Source organism: Physeter macrocephalus, chromosome 18, assembly GCF_002837175.3.
Source record: "Physeter macrocephalus isolate SW-GA chromosome 18, ASM283717v5, whole genome shotgun sequence".
In the NCBI taxonomy this organism is placed as follows: domain Eukaryota; kingdom Metazoa; phylum Chordata; class Mammalia; order Artiodactyla; family Physeteridae; genus Physeter; species Physeter macrocephalus.
Window position 1 is genome coordinate 65,853,097 of NC_041231.1, and position 16,523 is coordinate 65,869,619.

Sequence of the window (16,523 nt, forward strand, 5' to 3'; positions counted from 1 at the left end):
TGACAGCAGCCAAGGAAAGCCATGGGGCCTTAAATTTAAATTTAAATACACAGTTGGTGAGTGAGCCCTCAGCAATGATGGGAATGTACAAGAGAGATGGTGCATGTGGTGCTGAGTGGGAGATTGTGGAAGGAAAAGTAGCAGGTGGAGAAGGAGGGAGCTAAAGGCACTCAGGGGCCTGGCAGAAATGCAAATGGCAGCAGTGCTCAGGCAGCTGGGTGGATGCAGTGGACCCCAGGCCAGGATGTGTCTGATTCAGAGTCTGAGACCGTCACAGTCCAATGCAGAATGACTTGAGGGACGCTAGAGAGTATTATCCCATCCCTTCTTTCCAAATCAGCTCTTCTGTTGGCCAGGCCAGGATATCCCCAAGAGTGTTCCTTGGGAGTGCAACTTCTGCTAGATGTATCGGATGTTTATGTGTTCCCATCAAAACAAAGGGTGAGGGGTAGGGTGGGGGGAAGGGAGGTTGAAAATAAGTTTGGGATACAATGAGTTGAACAAAGTTATATGGGGATCTTTACTTTTGGACTTTGCAAAGCCATATATATATAAATTGTGAGTCTCTGAAATGGAATATTGTATGCAGCATCTCTCAAAATGATCTAAACACAGATCATTTTTTTCCCATGCAATATCTCATAGGACAAGTGTTTGTGAAATATGCTTGGGAAATGCTGGCTTGGATGCCTGAAATTTGCCTGTCAGCTAATTACTCAATTGAGTTAAGATATTAAGATTCCAAACCTCCTTTTAAAATAAATATAAAGCTATTTCTGGAGGTCCTGCAGAGTGAGCAGTTATCTGGTATACACAGCACAGTACTGACAGCAAGGGAGTGGTTGCTTGTTAACTGCGTCAGTAACAGGTGAGCTGGAGGTGAGGGAATGGGGCATACATGTGGGCTTTGAATGGCAAGCCTCTGAGGTCGGAGGGGTGCGTCTGAGATGCTGGGCTGGATGCAGGTGAGGTGAAGAAGTTGGAGGTGTTACCGTGCCAGGCTGGGGAGTGGGGGCTGCGTGCACTTGCTGGGGAGAGACAGAAGGGTGTCCGTGGCTGGGTGAGAAATAAAAAAGCGAGGGAGACAGTCTTACTTTGGGGATACGATCTAAGTATTTAAAAGGTATATACCCCTGAAAATAAATGAATTGTCAGCTTCTGATGAAAAGAAATTGGTGTTGTTTAAAAGTTATTCCTAAAAAACAGTGTCAGGTTGTCAAGAATTTCAGCATGTCCAGAGTTTCTGAGTAATGTCTAAAGAATGAGAAAAAAAATGAATCTTCTTAGCCAAAAAAGTTCTCCTTAAAATATCATTTTTAATCATAAAATAACATGTACTTATTGTAGAAAAATCCAAAAGTATAAAAAATAAGATGAAAAGAAAAATCATCCTTATCATCCATAATCTCTCCATCTAGAAAAAACGACTATAAATCTTTTAGCATATTATATTTCAGTCTCCCCTTCCTCCCATCTCTTTACCTCTTTACTCTCCCCATTTCTCAAATTGTGTAGTTTTGGCTGATATTGAATATTGAACCTAAAATTTTTATAACTTAATTGAAGGGTTGGCAAATCTGGCCTGTCACCTGTTTCTGTAAAAGCCCTGAGCTAAGAATGGTTTTTACATTTTAAAATTGTTGAAAAGAATCAATAATATTTCCTGATATTTGAAAATTCTATGAATTTACATTTCATTACTAAGTTTTACGGGGACCCAGCCACACCCACTTCTTTGCTGTTTCTGTGCTGTTTTCCTGCCACAAGGACAGAGAAGTAGTTGGGACAGAGACAGCAGGGTCTGCAAAGCCTAAAATATTTACTCTCTGGGCCTTTCGAGAAAAATCTTTGCTGACCTCTGGTTTAACCAATCCACAATTTGGGGGCTTCTGTTTGTTTCTTTGTTATTCTTTTGCCCATTATAAATAATATTTTAATTGATATCTTTGAACATAAGTTTTTGCCTACTTTTCTGATTATTCTGTTGGGTATTTTCCTAAAAACCTAATTACTGTGTCAAGAGGTATGAATATTTTAAGGCTCCTGATGTATACATGTTGAATTCTTTCCAGATAGCTCAAACTAAGTGTTACTCCCACCCGAAGCATACAAAAGCTGCACAGATTTTCCTTTTGGCAATATAATCTCTGTACTACCCTGCCTTAAACTATTTTCAATTTAATAATGAAACAGTATTAGTCAAGTCCAGCCTTGCTGGTCATGGATTTGCTGTTTCATATGCTTTATAATTTTTCTTTCTCCTTTCAATGCAGCCCTGACTGCTCTTAACACTTCCTGTCATGAGACCTCATACAACCTGCCTGCTTCTCAGTCACTGCAAACAGGAGTGTTTAATGGAGAAAGGGAAATAGAAGATTCATCAGAATTTGTGTCTGATTCTGTGTAAATCTAGGTTAGGTCTCCTTTGCCTGTCTACATGAATGTACTTGTACTTTGTATGATTGATTTTAGAATCAGCCTTACAAATTCCACCTAAATCTGCTCACACCCATTTCTCCTTCAACTGATAAATATGCCTGCCTCCTGCACAGGGAAACATTGTTAGTTTCACTTCCATGGGGAGCTAAAAGGTGTATAGCTGTGCCCATGCCAAGGGCCTAGTGACCCTCATATTAATGTTATTTGGTTGGAGAATGGGTCTTTAGGCTTCTAAGTCTTAAGTTTAATTTTTACCCATCCTTAATGTGAAACTAATTTATGTTCTAGAGCAGCGGTCCCAAACATTTTTGGCACCAGGGACTGGCTTCGTGGAAGACAATTTTTCCATGGATGGGGGTGGGGGATGGTTCAGGTGGTAATGCGAGCGATGGGGAGCGATGGGGAGCGGCAGATGGAGCTTCGCTCACTCGCTCACCTGCTGCTCACATCCTGCTGTGTGGCCTGGTTCATAACAGGCCGCGGACTGGTACTGGTCTGCAGCCTGGGGGTTGGGGACCCCTGTTCTAGGGAGTACAGTTTTTTAAAATTTATTTTATTTTATTTTTTTTGCGGTACGCCGGCCTCTCACCGCGGTGGCCTCTCCCGCTGCGGAGCACAGGCTCCGGACGCGCAGGCTCAGCAGCCATGGCTCACGGGCCTAGCCGCTCTGTGGCATGTGGGATCTTCCCGGACTGGGGCACGAACCCGCGTCCCCTGCATCGGGAGGCGGACTCTCAACCACTGCGCCACCAGGGAAGCCCTAAAATTTATTTTTTTTTGAAGTATAGTTGATGTACAATGTTTCAGGAGTAAAGCAAAGTGATTCAGAGAGAGATATATATATATGTATGTATAGATATGTTACATTATATATGTAAGTTACATAAATAAAAGAATATATATATTCTTTTTCAGATTCTTTTCCATTATAGGTTATTACAAGATATTGAATATAGTTTCCTGTGCTATACAGTAGGACTTTGTTGCTTATCTATTTTGTATATAGTATTGTATATCTGTTATTCCCAAATTCTTAATTTATCCCTCCCCCCCTTTCCCCTTTGGTAACCATAAGTTTAGGTCCCAGGTCCCAGCCTGTCTTAGGGGGACTGGGGCTAAAAAGTATTATAAGACCATTGAATTAATTGCCTCTAATCATTTTATTTTATTATTTTTTTTTACAGCAGATCATAATATATCACATTATATCATACATAATATGTACTACATAAAACATATATTGCATTAAAAATTTTTTTTATTTTTTATTGCAGCATAGTTCATTTACAGTGTTGTGTTAGTTTCAGGTGTACAGCAAAGTGATTCAGTTATACATACATATATACATATACATACATTATATATATCTCTATTCTTTTTCAGATGCTTTTCCCATATAGGTTATTACAGAATACTGAGCAGAGTTCCCTGTGCTATACAGTTGGTCCTTGTTGATTATCCATTTTATATACAGTAGTGTGTATATGTCAATCCCAAACTCCTAATTTATCCCTTCCCCCCACCACCTTTCCCCTTTGGTAACCATAAGTTTGTTTTCTAAGTCTGTGAGTCTGTTTCTGTTTTGTAAATAAGTTCATCTGTATCATTTTTTTCCTTTTTTAGATTCTGCATATAAGTGTATATCAGTAATCATGTTAGCCTGGCTTTAAGCTAGTTGTCATCTAGAGAATCTCATTCCTTTACTCAGCAACTATTCAATGGGTTAGTCTCTACTGAAAATACTCTTGAGCCCTTTAACTTTTCCTTTTCAAAAAAATCAGAAAAAAATCCTAATCCTTTAGTGATTAGGATCCTTTAGGGAGACTAAACTATCACCTTCCATCCATCCTTACATAGACTACATCAGTGACTAGATGGGGGCCTTGGGCGAGGATCTTTCCCTCAGCAGAGCCAAGCAGATCTCCCAGGATCGTCACAGTTCAGCTTTGCAGGGAGCCTGTAGAGATGGTCCTATGCAGGCCTCCCGTCTCAGGGACCAGCTGAGGCGAGGGTGGGGCTGGACATTTTGTAAACCTTATTTTTAGCAGGTGCATTGTGGCTTTCTCCAATTCAGGCTCCAAGGCTTTCTCAAACTTGAACTTTCGGAAGGGCTGAGGGGGAAGCCACATCTCTCCTGTACACACATTCTAGCAGATGACTGACTCTGCCCCAGCAAAGTAATTTTGAGTAAAGGTATCTCTGAAGCTGCGTGCAGCCAGCCAAGTCTTCATCCCGCCCTTACCGCCCCAGGCGGCTTCCCAAGTATGCTTTTAGCCAGGGAGAAACCTCGGCGGCCTAGCGTGAGGAAGAGATTTCTCTCCCTGTTCCTTAGAAGAGGACGTCATGCAGGCAGATTGCCTAATTTATGATGGCAAGTTCTAGAGAGAGCATCTAATAAAGAAGGCACATACATCCTCAAGAAAAGATTAGCTTCCCAGGGCTCTGGGGCAAAATCAACACAAACACTAAGTACACACACACACTCTCCCTTCGAAGGACAATGATGAATCTAGAAGGTTAGGAAAGAAAGATTTTATACCGAGCACTGAAAAAGGAAGTGATGACTAGAAGACAGTCTATTAAATTAGCTATGATTTACAGAATACGGGAAGTAGGAAAAAATGCAGGTTATAATGTATGGTTGTAACTATGATGTGATTGTCCCCACAGAGGACACAGAGGCTCAAGCTCTTTAGATCTGGAAAGACAGACATCATTTCATCCATCATCCTAATTTTTTCAATTACATATGATGAAATATCTATTAAATATGGTCAAAGTGACCTTTATAAAAAGCATTTGGGGGACTTCCCTGGTGGTCCAGTTGTTAAGACTTCACCTTCTAATGTAGGGGTGAGGGTTTGATCCCTGGTTGGGGAGCTAAGATACCACATGCCTCGGGGCCAAAAATACCAAAACATAAAACAGAAGCAATATTGTAACAAATTCAATAAAGACTTAAAAAAAATTTTCCACATCAAAAAATCTTTAAAAAAAAAAGCATTTGGAATGAAACAGAATTAAAATTGAAGAGACTGAGTGCTGAGTCATTTACCTGGGGAAAAAATGCAAGTTGGATAATAAATGACTGATGATGACAGAAAAAAAAGTCTAGGGATTATTAGTATGAATTGTGAAGCTAACAGTATAGGATTATTTTTCTTTTTGAAACCGAGCAGCATACTGTGGGATGTCTTCTCCAAGTCATCACTGATAATTTCCTGTGTAAATTATTACTCGGGGACTTATGCAGCACTTGAAGAAATCTCAGAGGGGTGCTAAGAAAACGACTGCAGGAATAAAAATATGACCTTTAAGAAAAGTTAAGGAACTGGGATTGTTAGAGTTTTTAGTAAAATATATTAAATAATTTCAATATTTTCAAATATTTCTCATTCTTTCTGTCTCTCTGTCTCTTTCTCTCCCCCACACACAGAGACACACACACAGAGACACACACACAGAGACATACCGACACACACCCATTGGAACTTGAAACAATGATTTTGTTATATATTGATATCTTAGCGTCAAAGTTAATGGAAATTGAACTCTCTTACCTATCCCAGCCTGTTACTAACAATTTCTATTAAGAATTCAGGGACTTGTAGAATCCTATTGATCGGACTCTATTTCCAAGTTTTAATCGTAACTCAAAGGAAAACCAGTCCTGAATATGTACTTTCACTTCAGATACAAAATTTCAGTCATAGATGAATGAACCAACAAAGCATTTATTTTCCTTCTGCTTTTGAAGATGGCCGTGTATAAATGACTCCAACACAGAGGCCAACCACGTCTCGACTTCCCTCTTCACTGGGAGAACCAGAATGAATGAAGCATCTTTTGAAGAGTTTCTGTGGGAAAAGGCCTCACAAGAAATTTTTGCTTAGAAATAGGCTAGTTTCTCACTTCTATGTTATGGTTTAAATCTGAGGAAAGTTGAATTTGCCTGTCAGCCTTAAGATAAAAATATAAGAAATGTGACCCAAACCCTGGGGAACATGAATTCATTCAGTGTTCTCTTGGCCAGGAACAGTTGGGACCCTGAAATGGAGGAAGAAAGAAACTATAAAATAGAAAGATTATCTCCAGACTCTCTTGGACTGCACTTTTGTGTATACTTGTAATTTTCATTCTTGCATCTTTACCTGCCAATGTGAGGGTCTTACAGTTGGATCTAAGAACATGCCCTCAGAAATAAAACATGCAGATAATCCAACCCAATTAGAATATAAGTCAAATTTCCTTGGGTTTTTAAGGGGGCTTACAAAAATATCCATTATTGGTGCTTGGGCTTTTAAGGGGACTTATAAAAATATCCATATTGGTGCTAAGCTGTGATATTAAGCTTTGATAGTATTTAAAGTTATAAATGTAAGCAGGACTTAGTCATTCTGTTTTCTTAAGGGTCTTTCAGCTCCAGAATTGCTTTGGGTGTTCAATTTAGGGCTCTTCCAGTTGACAGCAACAGAAGCCCAAGCCAAATGAGCTTAATGAACACAAAAGGGGTTAACCCAGAAGTAAGCCTAGTTTCAGGACCCTTGATCTTGTTGCATTAGGTTCATTCCTTTGTGCAGTAAATATTTGTTTGTACTTCTCATGGGAATGCACTTTGCTATCCAGGTCTTCATATTGGAAAATTATTAAATTTTCATTGATATGAGCCATGAAGAAACATATTTACATGACAACGGACTCTAACAGGAATGTCTGAATGAATGGATGAGGGAATGTGGGAAACGGTGAACATTCCGAGACGTTCACGTCTTACCTGAATTCAGTAGGATTCAGTTATTGAAGGAAGGCATTTATTTTTTTCTGATTTGTATTTTATTTTATTTATTAAAAAAATTTTAAATTGGAGTATAGTTGATTCACAATGTTGTGTTAGTTCCTGCTGTACAGCAAAGTGGATCAGTTATACAAATAAATATATCCACTCTTTTTTAGATTCTTTTCCCATGTGGGCCATTACACAGTACTGAGTAGAGTTCCCTGTGCTATACAGTAGGTCCTTATTAGTTATTTATTTTATATATAGTGTGTATATATCAATCCCAATCTCCAAATTTACCCCTACCCCTCTTACCCACTGGTAACCATAAGTTTGTTTTCTACATCTGTAACTCTATTTCTGTTTTATAGATAAGTTCATTTTTACGCTATTTTAGATTCCTCATAGTGATATCGTACGGTATTTGTCTTTGTCTGACTTACTTCACTCAATATGACAATCTCTTTTCCATCCATGTTGCTGCAAATGGCATTATTTCATTCTTTTTTATGGCTGAGTAATATTCCATTGTATATATGTACCACATCTTCTTTATCCATTCAACTGTCCATGGACATTTAAGTTGCTTCCATGTCCTGGCTATTGTAAATAGTGCTGCAGTGAACATTGGGGTGCATGTATCTTTTCAAATTATGGTTTTCTCTGGATATATGCCCAGGAGTGGGATTGCTAGATCATATGGTAGCTCTATTTTTAGTTTTTTAAGGAAACTCCATACTGTGCTCCATAGTTGCTGTACCAATTTACATTCCCATCTAACAGCATAGGAGGGTTCCCTTTTCTCCACACCCTCTCTAGCATTTATTTTTGTAGATTTGTTTGTAGATTTTTTGATGATGGCCATTCTGACCTGTGTGACGTGATACCTACAATGAGGTATTTGATTTGCATTTCTCTGATAATTAGTGATGTTGAGCATATTTTCATGTGCTTACATAGGCAGAACACTCTTTGACATAAATTACAGCAAGATCCTTTTCAATCCATCTCCTAGTGTAATGAAAATAAAAACAAAAATAAACAAATGGGCCCCAATTAAGCTTAAAAGTTTTTGTGCAGCAAAGGAAGCCATAAACAAAACGAAAAGACAACCCTCAGAATGGGAGAAAATATTTGCAGATGAAGCAACCAATGAGGGATTAATATCCAAAATATACAAACAGCGCATACAGCTCAATATCAAAAAACCAAACAACCCAATCAAAAAATGGGTGGAAGATCTAAATAGACATTTCTCCCAAGAAGACATACAGATGGCTAAAAGTGAAGGCATTTCTTTGTGAAGGTATTCCCCTGGGGAGAAATTAATTCACACATTCATTCAGCCCAGATTTATTGAGCACCTACTGTATTCCAGATATGGGTCTAGCTGCAGAGGATAAAGCTGGGAGCAAGACCAATTCCCTGTCCTCTTAGAGCTCACCTTGAGACAGATGCAAGACACAAGAATAACTTGTTAGTAAAATTTCAGATAGTGATCTGTTGAAAATAAAGTGGGGTGAGGGGATGGGAATGGTTGTGAGTGGCTCCGTCTGGAGGGGGGCAGGAAGAACTCTCTGGAAGGGACATTTGAGACATGAATGAAGAGAAGCAGGCACCTGTAATAAGGTCTGGGACAGTTTTGGAGGCAGAAGAAATAGCAAGTGAGACTAGAACTCACTGCTGTGGATAAGGAAGGGCAAAAAGTCCCACGGGGGCGGGGCGGAGCAGTGTGAGAAGTGGGGAGAGTGACGGGTGAGAACCAGCTGGGGCCAGAGCACGTTGGCGGGGAGGGGAGGGGGGCGGGTCTAAGCGCATGATTGTTAAAGATCTTTCTGGCTGCTCTGTGAGCGATGGACTAAAAGGGGCAGAGCGCAGAGCATCCCCTTATCGGTCACCTTATTCCAGACCTTCCCTGTCACTCCTAAGTCCTCGAAGGTAACTGCGTATTTGAACATGAACTTCCCCTCAGGTTTTCCGGCAGCTTAGATCAAAGGCAGGTCCACCAGTCAGCTGCTGGGCGGACCAAGTGACTGACCCTGGAGTCCAGAGGCCGGGCAGGGGGCCTCCTTGGATCCACGCAGGTGATGCTCTCAGGTCCTGCCTCCCGTCGCCCTCGTTCTTTGCACCTCTGAGTGGCCTTGACCGCTCCTCCTTCCCCGGAGTGCCTCAGCCCGCCTCTCCCCAGTCCTAGGGGGAGGAAAACTGAGCTGACTTCTACCAGGGTTCCCTAGGAGCTTGCACTGAGGATCTAGATCCAAAACCCACCCTCTGGCCGCTGCCCTCGGAAAGGGGGCGGGTGGGGGCGCGAACCTTATCTCGGGCTCCGCCTCCAGGGGCCGGGAGTGTCCCTCGCGCGCTGCACCGGCCGCCGCGGGCAGACAGGCTCCGGGCTCCGGGAGGGCTGCTGATCCGCTCTAGCCCAGGTCGTGTCCGGGCCGCGACCGTTCACTCCCGGGACACCCCGGGCCCACGCGGAGCGCGCAGCGGCTGCGACGGCACCCCTGACCAGGGACGCGCGCCAGGTAAGGTGGCACCTCCCCCTCCAGTGTCCTGGCCCGAATGACAAACAGGGGACTTCAGGCTGGTCTTCTCGCGGCTGCAGTTTCCAGTTTGCACTCCCGAGGGTGCAGTTTCTTCCCGCGCGCGTGGAGGCGGTGGGTGAACTGCGAGGTAGAATCCGCGCCCAGGCTGGAGGCTGGGACGCAGGATTTGTCTGGCAAGGTTACTGGGTGGTCATATAATCTTGGGAGCCTCTCTGGGTTCTGATTTCTGTCTGGAGTGTTTGGCCTCTGGAAATGAATAATGCGCGGTGATTTACGCCCCTAAGCTCAACCCCCTGGTCCTCGGTCGGTCTTTCTGGAAGGGGCTCTGGTGTCCACACGTGGGGCGCGAGCGCACAGGGTGGTGGGCTGTGCGCGGTGCCCCCGAGGCTCTTTGAGGCTGCTGCGCAGGAAGCTCACTCAGGGGAGCTTAAAAAAATCTGGTGCTGCGGCAGCACCCAGATCAATTAAATCAGAATCTCCAGGAGTGGGGCTCAAAACTTCCCAGGTGATTGCTAGGTGGAGTAGTTTGGGAACCAGTGAGTGAGAGCCCTGGTTCTCCAAGGAAGGAGTGGGAGGGTTTCTGGACAGCAGTGGCAACGTCACCTGGGAACTTTTAGAAATGCAAAATCTGGGGCCCGCCAGGAGGCCTAGACCTCCTGAATCTGAAACTCTGGAGGTAGGGACCCAGCCCTTTGTGTCTTCGTGGACCCTCCAGGTGATGCTAGCACGTGCTCACTTTTGAGAACTCTGGGCTAGATCTCAGCGGAGGGAAGGGCAGACACCTTCGAATTCCCCTTCAGAGGGAGGAGGGAACAGATCCCTTTTCAGAAAATCTTAGGTATTCATCAGTAGGGTTTTGCCCATATTAAAAAAAAAAAAAATACCGTGGACTTTGGAGGATCCTATAAAGGGCAGAGACTTAGCCATCATCTTGAGCAATTTTTTGTCGTAGAGAACTTTTTCTGTTTTTTTTTTTTTTTTTTTTTTTTTTAGAGTTGAAGCCAAAGAAGAAATGTACCTAAGAATCTCCTGGCTGTAATAACATGAATGTTTGGCCCCTGATTCGATGCTCCCCATCACCCCTGTCATCAGTGCATGCTACAAGGCTCATATAAAGTACTTTTTTAGAAAGCAATTGGAGGTTTCAGGGATTCATGCCAATTCTCCAGAATGAAAGGGAATTCAGCATTGCAGGTCTCTGGACTCTCTGAGTGGCTCCTTTTTTTCTCTTTTCACAGAGATCTGAGATTTCAAAATTTTGGCGAAAAAAATTCCAGCTGTTCCTAAGTCATTAGTACAGAAATAGAATGACTTTGCAAATAGGCTTAAATGGATTCAAAAATCTGACGTTGGATAAAAAAGCTAGAATAGGTATGACTGTGGTCCTAGAACATGTGTGCTGGGTGAACACTGCTCAGTGTACAGAGACTTCCTGTGCAGAGAACATTTATTTTCCGTGCCAATTTGTAATGAGGTAGAGAGACCTTTAATTGGGACAGGTCCTAAGCTTGTGTTTTGAGGCTGGGGGGAAATATAGGTAGTGGTGAGGACTAGGAGCCTGGATCTGAGGCCCAAGCTGCAGGTTCAAGACCTACTCTTCTGCCTCTCTGCACTCTGGGGCAGGGGCATAACTCTGCGAGCCTCACTTTCCTCATCTGTAAAATGGGGACTGCAGTAGTACAATGCATACTTCATAATTCTCATGTTGTCAGAGTTAAAGGAAATAATGCTTCCAGCATAGTCAATGAAATATTTGTTAGCTCAGAATGCACACACACACACACACACACACACACACACACACACACACACTATAAACAAAACAAAAACCTAATCCCCAAACACTTTGGAATGAAAACTGTGTTGATAACATGGTCTCATTTTTTATCTACACATATTTACATACCAACCTCACCCTTAGAATTTACAGTTTTTCCTTCTTACTAGAATGTGAACATATGGATGTCCTCCAATTATCTTCCTAATTTTATTACATGTTTTATATAGAACTTTATAGGAAAAAAATTCTAGTAGATTATCTTCAAGTCAACAGCCCAGTTATGTATCTACTCATTGTCTGTGGTAAAGGATTTTACCATCTGGTGGAATTTATAATCTAGTCACATTCAGATTTAAATAGTCTTAAAATCTGGCTCTCCAGAATATCATTCCTTATAAAAGAAAATTCAAATGGTAGGCGTGGCATGCTGTATCCCCCAAGAGAAACAGTTTAGAAGTACCATCTGGTGTTTCCTAGGTACTTGAGAGGGAGAAAGAAATGAAACCTTATTCAGTTACATCAAGGTTTGTTCAAGATAATGTAAAAGAAAGCAAATTGAGGACACATCAAGGACTAAACTGACAAAAAGGATAGGTGAGGTAGTTCAAGTGTCCTTTTCCTCCTTAAATGCAATAATTTCAAAATGCTTCAAAACCACATACAGAAAAAGCAGTTTGATTGGAACTGATCTGGATGATCCTCTTAGGACCAAATAGTTCTAGTAAAAAAAAATTTATGGGTATTAATTCCAAAAAAGATGCCAAATGATTCTGTACTTTGAAATGAGTCTTGATTCACCTTTAATTTCAGTTATAAATTGAATATTAGATTTCTAACTTAGGGTGCCTTTTTAGGACTCATGTCCCATCCTAAAATGTAAGAGGTTGTACCCTTGCAGTTTCCAATCTTCTGTGACTTCTAGAAGACTAAACATAATACAAGTTTCAGCATATAAACATCTTAGTAACTCCTCCATTCAGGAAATCAGAGCTTCATTAGGACACTTTTAAAATTACAATGTAATATTATTAAATTCAATATAATAAGAATGTAAGGTTATTTAATTAAATGTAATTACAATTTAATGTAAGTAGGGTTTTCTCTTAGGCTCACTATGTATGAAATGAGGAGTGCCTCTGGGCATGAAAAGGGAAGATCAGAGGCACCTCTCTTGATGGAAAAAATGAAGGCGTGTGGAAGCCAATTCAAAGGCTTAGTAATCAAATTATGTATCCTGGATAATTTAACTGAAGAGCTGAGCATCTGTGATGTCGCAATTCAGCCACAAGATGTGGCAGCCCAGTGAGTGGCCAATTAGGAATGATCACTACTGCAATGCCCCACAATGATTTTGTGATTCTCCATTTGCAGCCACAAGTCGCGGGGCAGAGATAATCAAAAAGAAGTTAGCTAATTGCATTTGTTTTTCATAATTTGGCTCACTTGGAAAGGTCGTGATGGCCTTCATTTCAGTGCATTTATTTTGAGGGCCCCATTTGTTCCAAAGTTGATGGTTTTACCACTAAGGCCAATCTGGAAAGTCTTGTGAGTAAAAACAAATCACAGGAAAGGGCTATATGTTTTTATTTTGTATTTATTATCTTTGGATTATACTTCTCAGCATGCAGTAGTAATTCTTTAGTTTGATTCATTAGCATTCTTGTGGGAAACAAGTTGAAATATTTATTTCTGGCAAGTGATCCAGTCTCACGCAAAGAGAATTAGCCATGGAGGCTGAGTTCTTGAACTTTCTCCATCTCATGGTTAAGGACACTCATTCTCAATCCAAAATGCCAAGCCTTGAATCCTGACTCTGTCACTTACTAGTCGTTTGAACCCGGACAAGTTGCGTAACCTTTCTTTGCTTCTGTTTCCTCATTAGTAAAATTGGGGTAATGGTACCTACATCAGTGGGATTATCATGAGGAGTCAATGAGTTAATGTCTCTAACGTTCTACCAACAGTGCCTGGCTCACAGTCAAAGCTTAATAGCAATTTGCTATTCTTTCACCTTGGACGTTAATAAATGGTTTAAGCTGAAGCTCTCTTTTCTCTTTTCACTTCTGAAAATTGGATCCTGAAAAGGCAGTCCTAATTTAGGTTATGTTCATTTGATGCTTTTTCTGTTTTAGCTAGTGGGAGAATTTGTTTCTGAATCAGTGAAGTCCTTCAAGTTTCTCAGAAAATAATACAAGCTTTGGAACAACATTCTAAAGCTTCCCAAATGCTGCTGCTGCTGGCTTGAGACCACACTTTGAGAATCACTGCTTCACTCCAAGAGTTCCCAAACTGGACTGCACACTGGAATTACCTGAGATCAGTGTTCTAGCATGTTGATCCTCAAACTGATTAAAAAGTTAATCAGTTGGGTTAATTTATTGCAAAAGTAGTAATCATGTGCTTTGAAAAAGAGAGGCTGTGTAACAGTACACATTAACTGTATACATGGAATTCCCGTATACTGATAGAATTTTTAGGGATATTAGAATTTGTTTAATCTAAATGAGGAAACAGGGTCTTGGAGACCTCATTCTTGGCTAAGGGCTCAGGAATAGTCAGTGGTGGCACCAGATGACAACAGGTTTCGTGTATTCTACTCTGTACATTTTTCATTCAACTACCTTGTCTTCTAAAAACAGGTAACATGACAGAAGCACATAATCCAAGATAGGGTGTCCTGGGAATGCTAACGGACCTGCCTGTCTCCCTTGACCCAGTTTGATTTCAGGGTTATTAATTGAAAAGCTTTTCTAAATGAAAAACCACTGACACCAATATGGCCAACTTGTAAGAAAATAAACCTATAGCTATCAATTGTGAAAAGGATGATTTTTTTTTCCACTAGGTTTACCATTTCTAAGGATTCAATTGAGTTTTTCCTCTTTGCTGTTTCTTTAGCATTTTGGCTTTTACTAATGAAAAACTCAGAGATATCTTTGAAAATTTCAGGAAACGTTGAGAATTTTCTCAAGTGCAAGTTTGGTGACCTTCTGGGAATCCTGCCAGTTGCTTGTGTTTGATTCACTGTTTAATTTTTGTTTTGACTTGTCTTGTTTTGATCTAGGTGAATATAGCCATGATTGCAGTGTTATGTTACCCGTTAACTGTTTGTTTTTACAGTTATTGGTGTCAAGAAGAAAAGATTAAGGACCAACAATATTTTCTTTTTAAATTCAAAGTGAAAAGAAGTTCTACTGAAGTTTGAGCTTTATAGGAAGTTCTTCTAAATATATTTTTCAGAAATTTAGACTTTTAACTTTTTATTAGGTAACTTTTTATTAGGTAAATAAAAACAGGGCTTCCCTGGTGGCGCAGTGGTTGCGTCCGCCTGCCGATGCAGGGGAACCGGGTTCGCGCCCCGGTCTGGGAGGATCCCACATGCCGCGGAGCGGCTGGGCCCGTGAGCCATGGCCGCTGGGCCTGCGCGTCCGGAGCCTGTGCTCCGCAACGGGAGAGGCCACAACAGAGGGAGGCCCGCATACCACAAAAAAAAAATAAAAAATAAAAAAATAAAAACAGACACTCAGAATATACGTCATATTTTTATGTTAACTTTCAAATCCACATGTGATTCAATGATTGAAACAACTTACTGAATTATATACTTTTAGAAATGCTAAACCTTGCTGTATATGTATTTTTCTACTTTATTAGGAAGAGAGAGTTTGGTTCCACCTCGAGGGCATGTCTAGGCACGTACCAATACCCAGAATTAGATAGAATATTAAAGATAAGGCAGGGAGGAACATTCTTTGTAAGTGTTCAGCCAATCATCACATAGCGCTGAAGTGCCTACCCAGTGCTTGGCTATCCCAGGGGGATTCAGAGAAGTTGCTATGTTCGGTTTAGTAAGTCTATTAATAGCCAATTGGCAGTTTTCTTTTTTAAATGGAAAAATCCCTTTAATATATTATATAAAAATAACATTTTGTACATATTTTTAAGTCAAAAAATGTATAAGGCAAAAATGGTTTTGATTTAAATTTAGAAAACCCCTGCATCGGAAGGCGGACGCGCAACCACTGCGCCACCAGGGAAGCCCTCAAACCATTTTTGATTCCCATTTAACATAATGTCCTGAAGCAATCTTTAGAAAGGGTTGAATATGAATTTTAAAAAAAATCTCTTGAAACAGCCGTTCCGCGGCACGTGGGATCCTCCCAGACCGGGGCGCGAACCCGGTTCCCCTGCATCGGCAGGCGTTCGCGCAACCACTGCGCCACCAGGGAAGCCCTCAAACCATTTCTGATTCCCATTTAACATAATGTCCTGAAGCAATCTTTAGAAAGGGTTGAATATGAATTAAAAAAAAAACTCTTGAAATACAGTCGATTTATAATGTTGTGTTACTTTCAGTTGTACAGCACAGTGATTCAGTTATGTATATGTTCTTTTTTAGATTCTTTTTCATTATAGGTTATTACAAGATATTGAGTATAGTTCCCTGTGCTATACAGTAAATCCTTGTTGTTTATTTTATATATAGTAGTGTGTATCTGTTAATCCCAAGCTCCTAATTTATCCCTCCATACCTTTTCCCTTTGGTAGTCATAAGTTTGTTTTCTATGTCTGTGGGCCTATTTCTGTTTTGTAAAATAAGTTCATTTGTATCATTTTTTTTTTAGATTTCACATATAAGTGATATCATATGATATTTGTCTTTTGCTGTCTTACTTCATTTAGTATGATAATCTCTAGGGCTGTCCATGTTGCTGCAAATGGCATTATTACATTCTTTTTTATGGCTGAGTAATACTCCATTGTGTATATATACCACATCTTCTTTATCCATTGATACATGCACCCCAATGTTCAGAGCAGCACTGTTTACAATAGCCAAGACATGGAAGCAACCTAAGTCTCCATCGGCAGATGAGTATGATTTGAATTTGTATCTTAGCAAGAAGTGGAGAGCTTATCCCAGAGAGAGGCACTGCAGAGAAGAGAAACACCCACAATCCTGAGAATGCAGGCAACTCCG

General features: G+C 40.8%; 1 protein-coding gene across 1 annotated transcript in view; it reads left to right on the forward strand.

Moving 5' to 3' along the window:
- Positions 1–9,644: 9,644 nt before the first annotated feature.
- COL21A1 (collagen type XXI alpha 1 chain) overlaps positions 9,645–16,523 on the forward strand; it is a 185,071-nt gene continuing 178,192 nt past the window's right edge. Inside the window, exon 1 of the mRNA XM_055079962.1 lies at positions 9,645–9,741. The gene's annotated coding sequence lies outside the window, so the exon portion shown is untranslated. The remainder of the gene's footprint in view (positions 9,742–16,523) is intronic.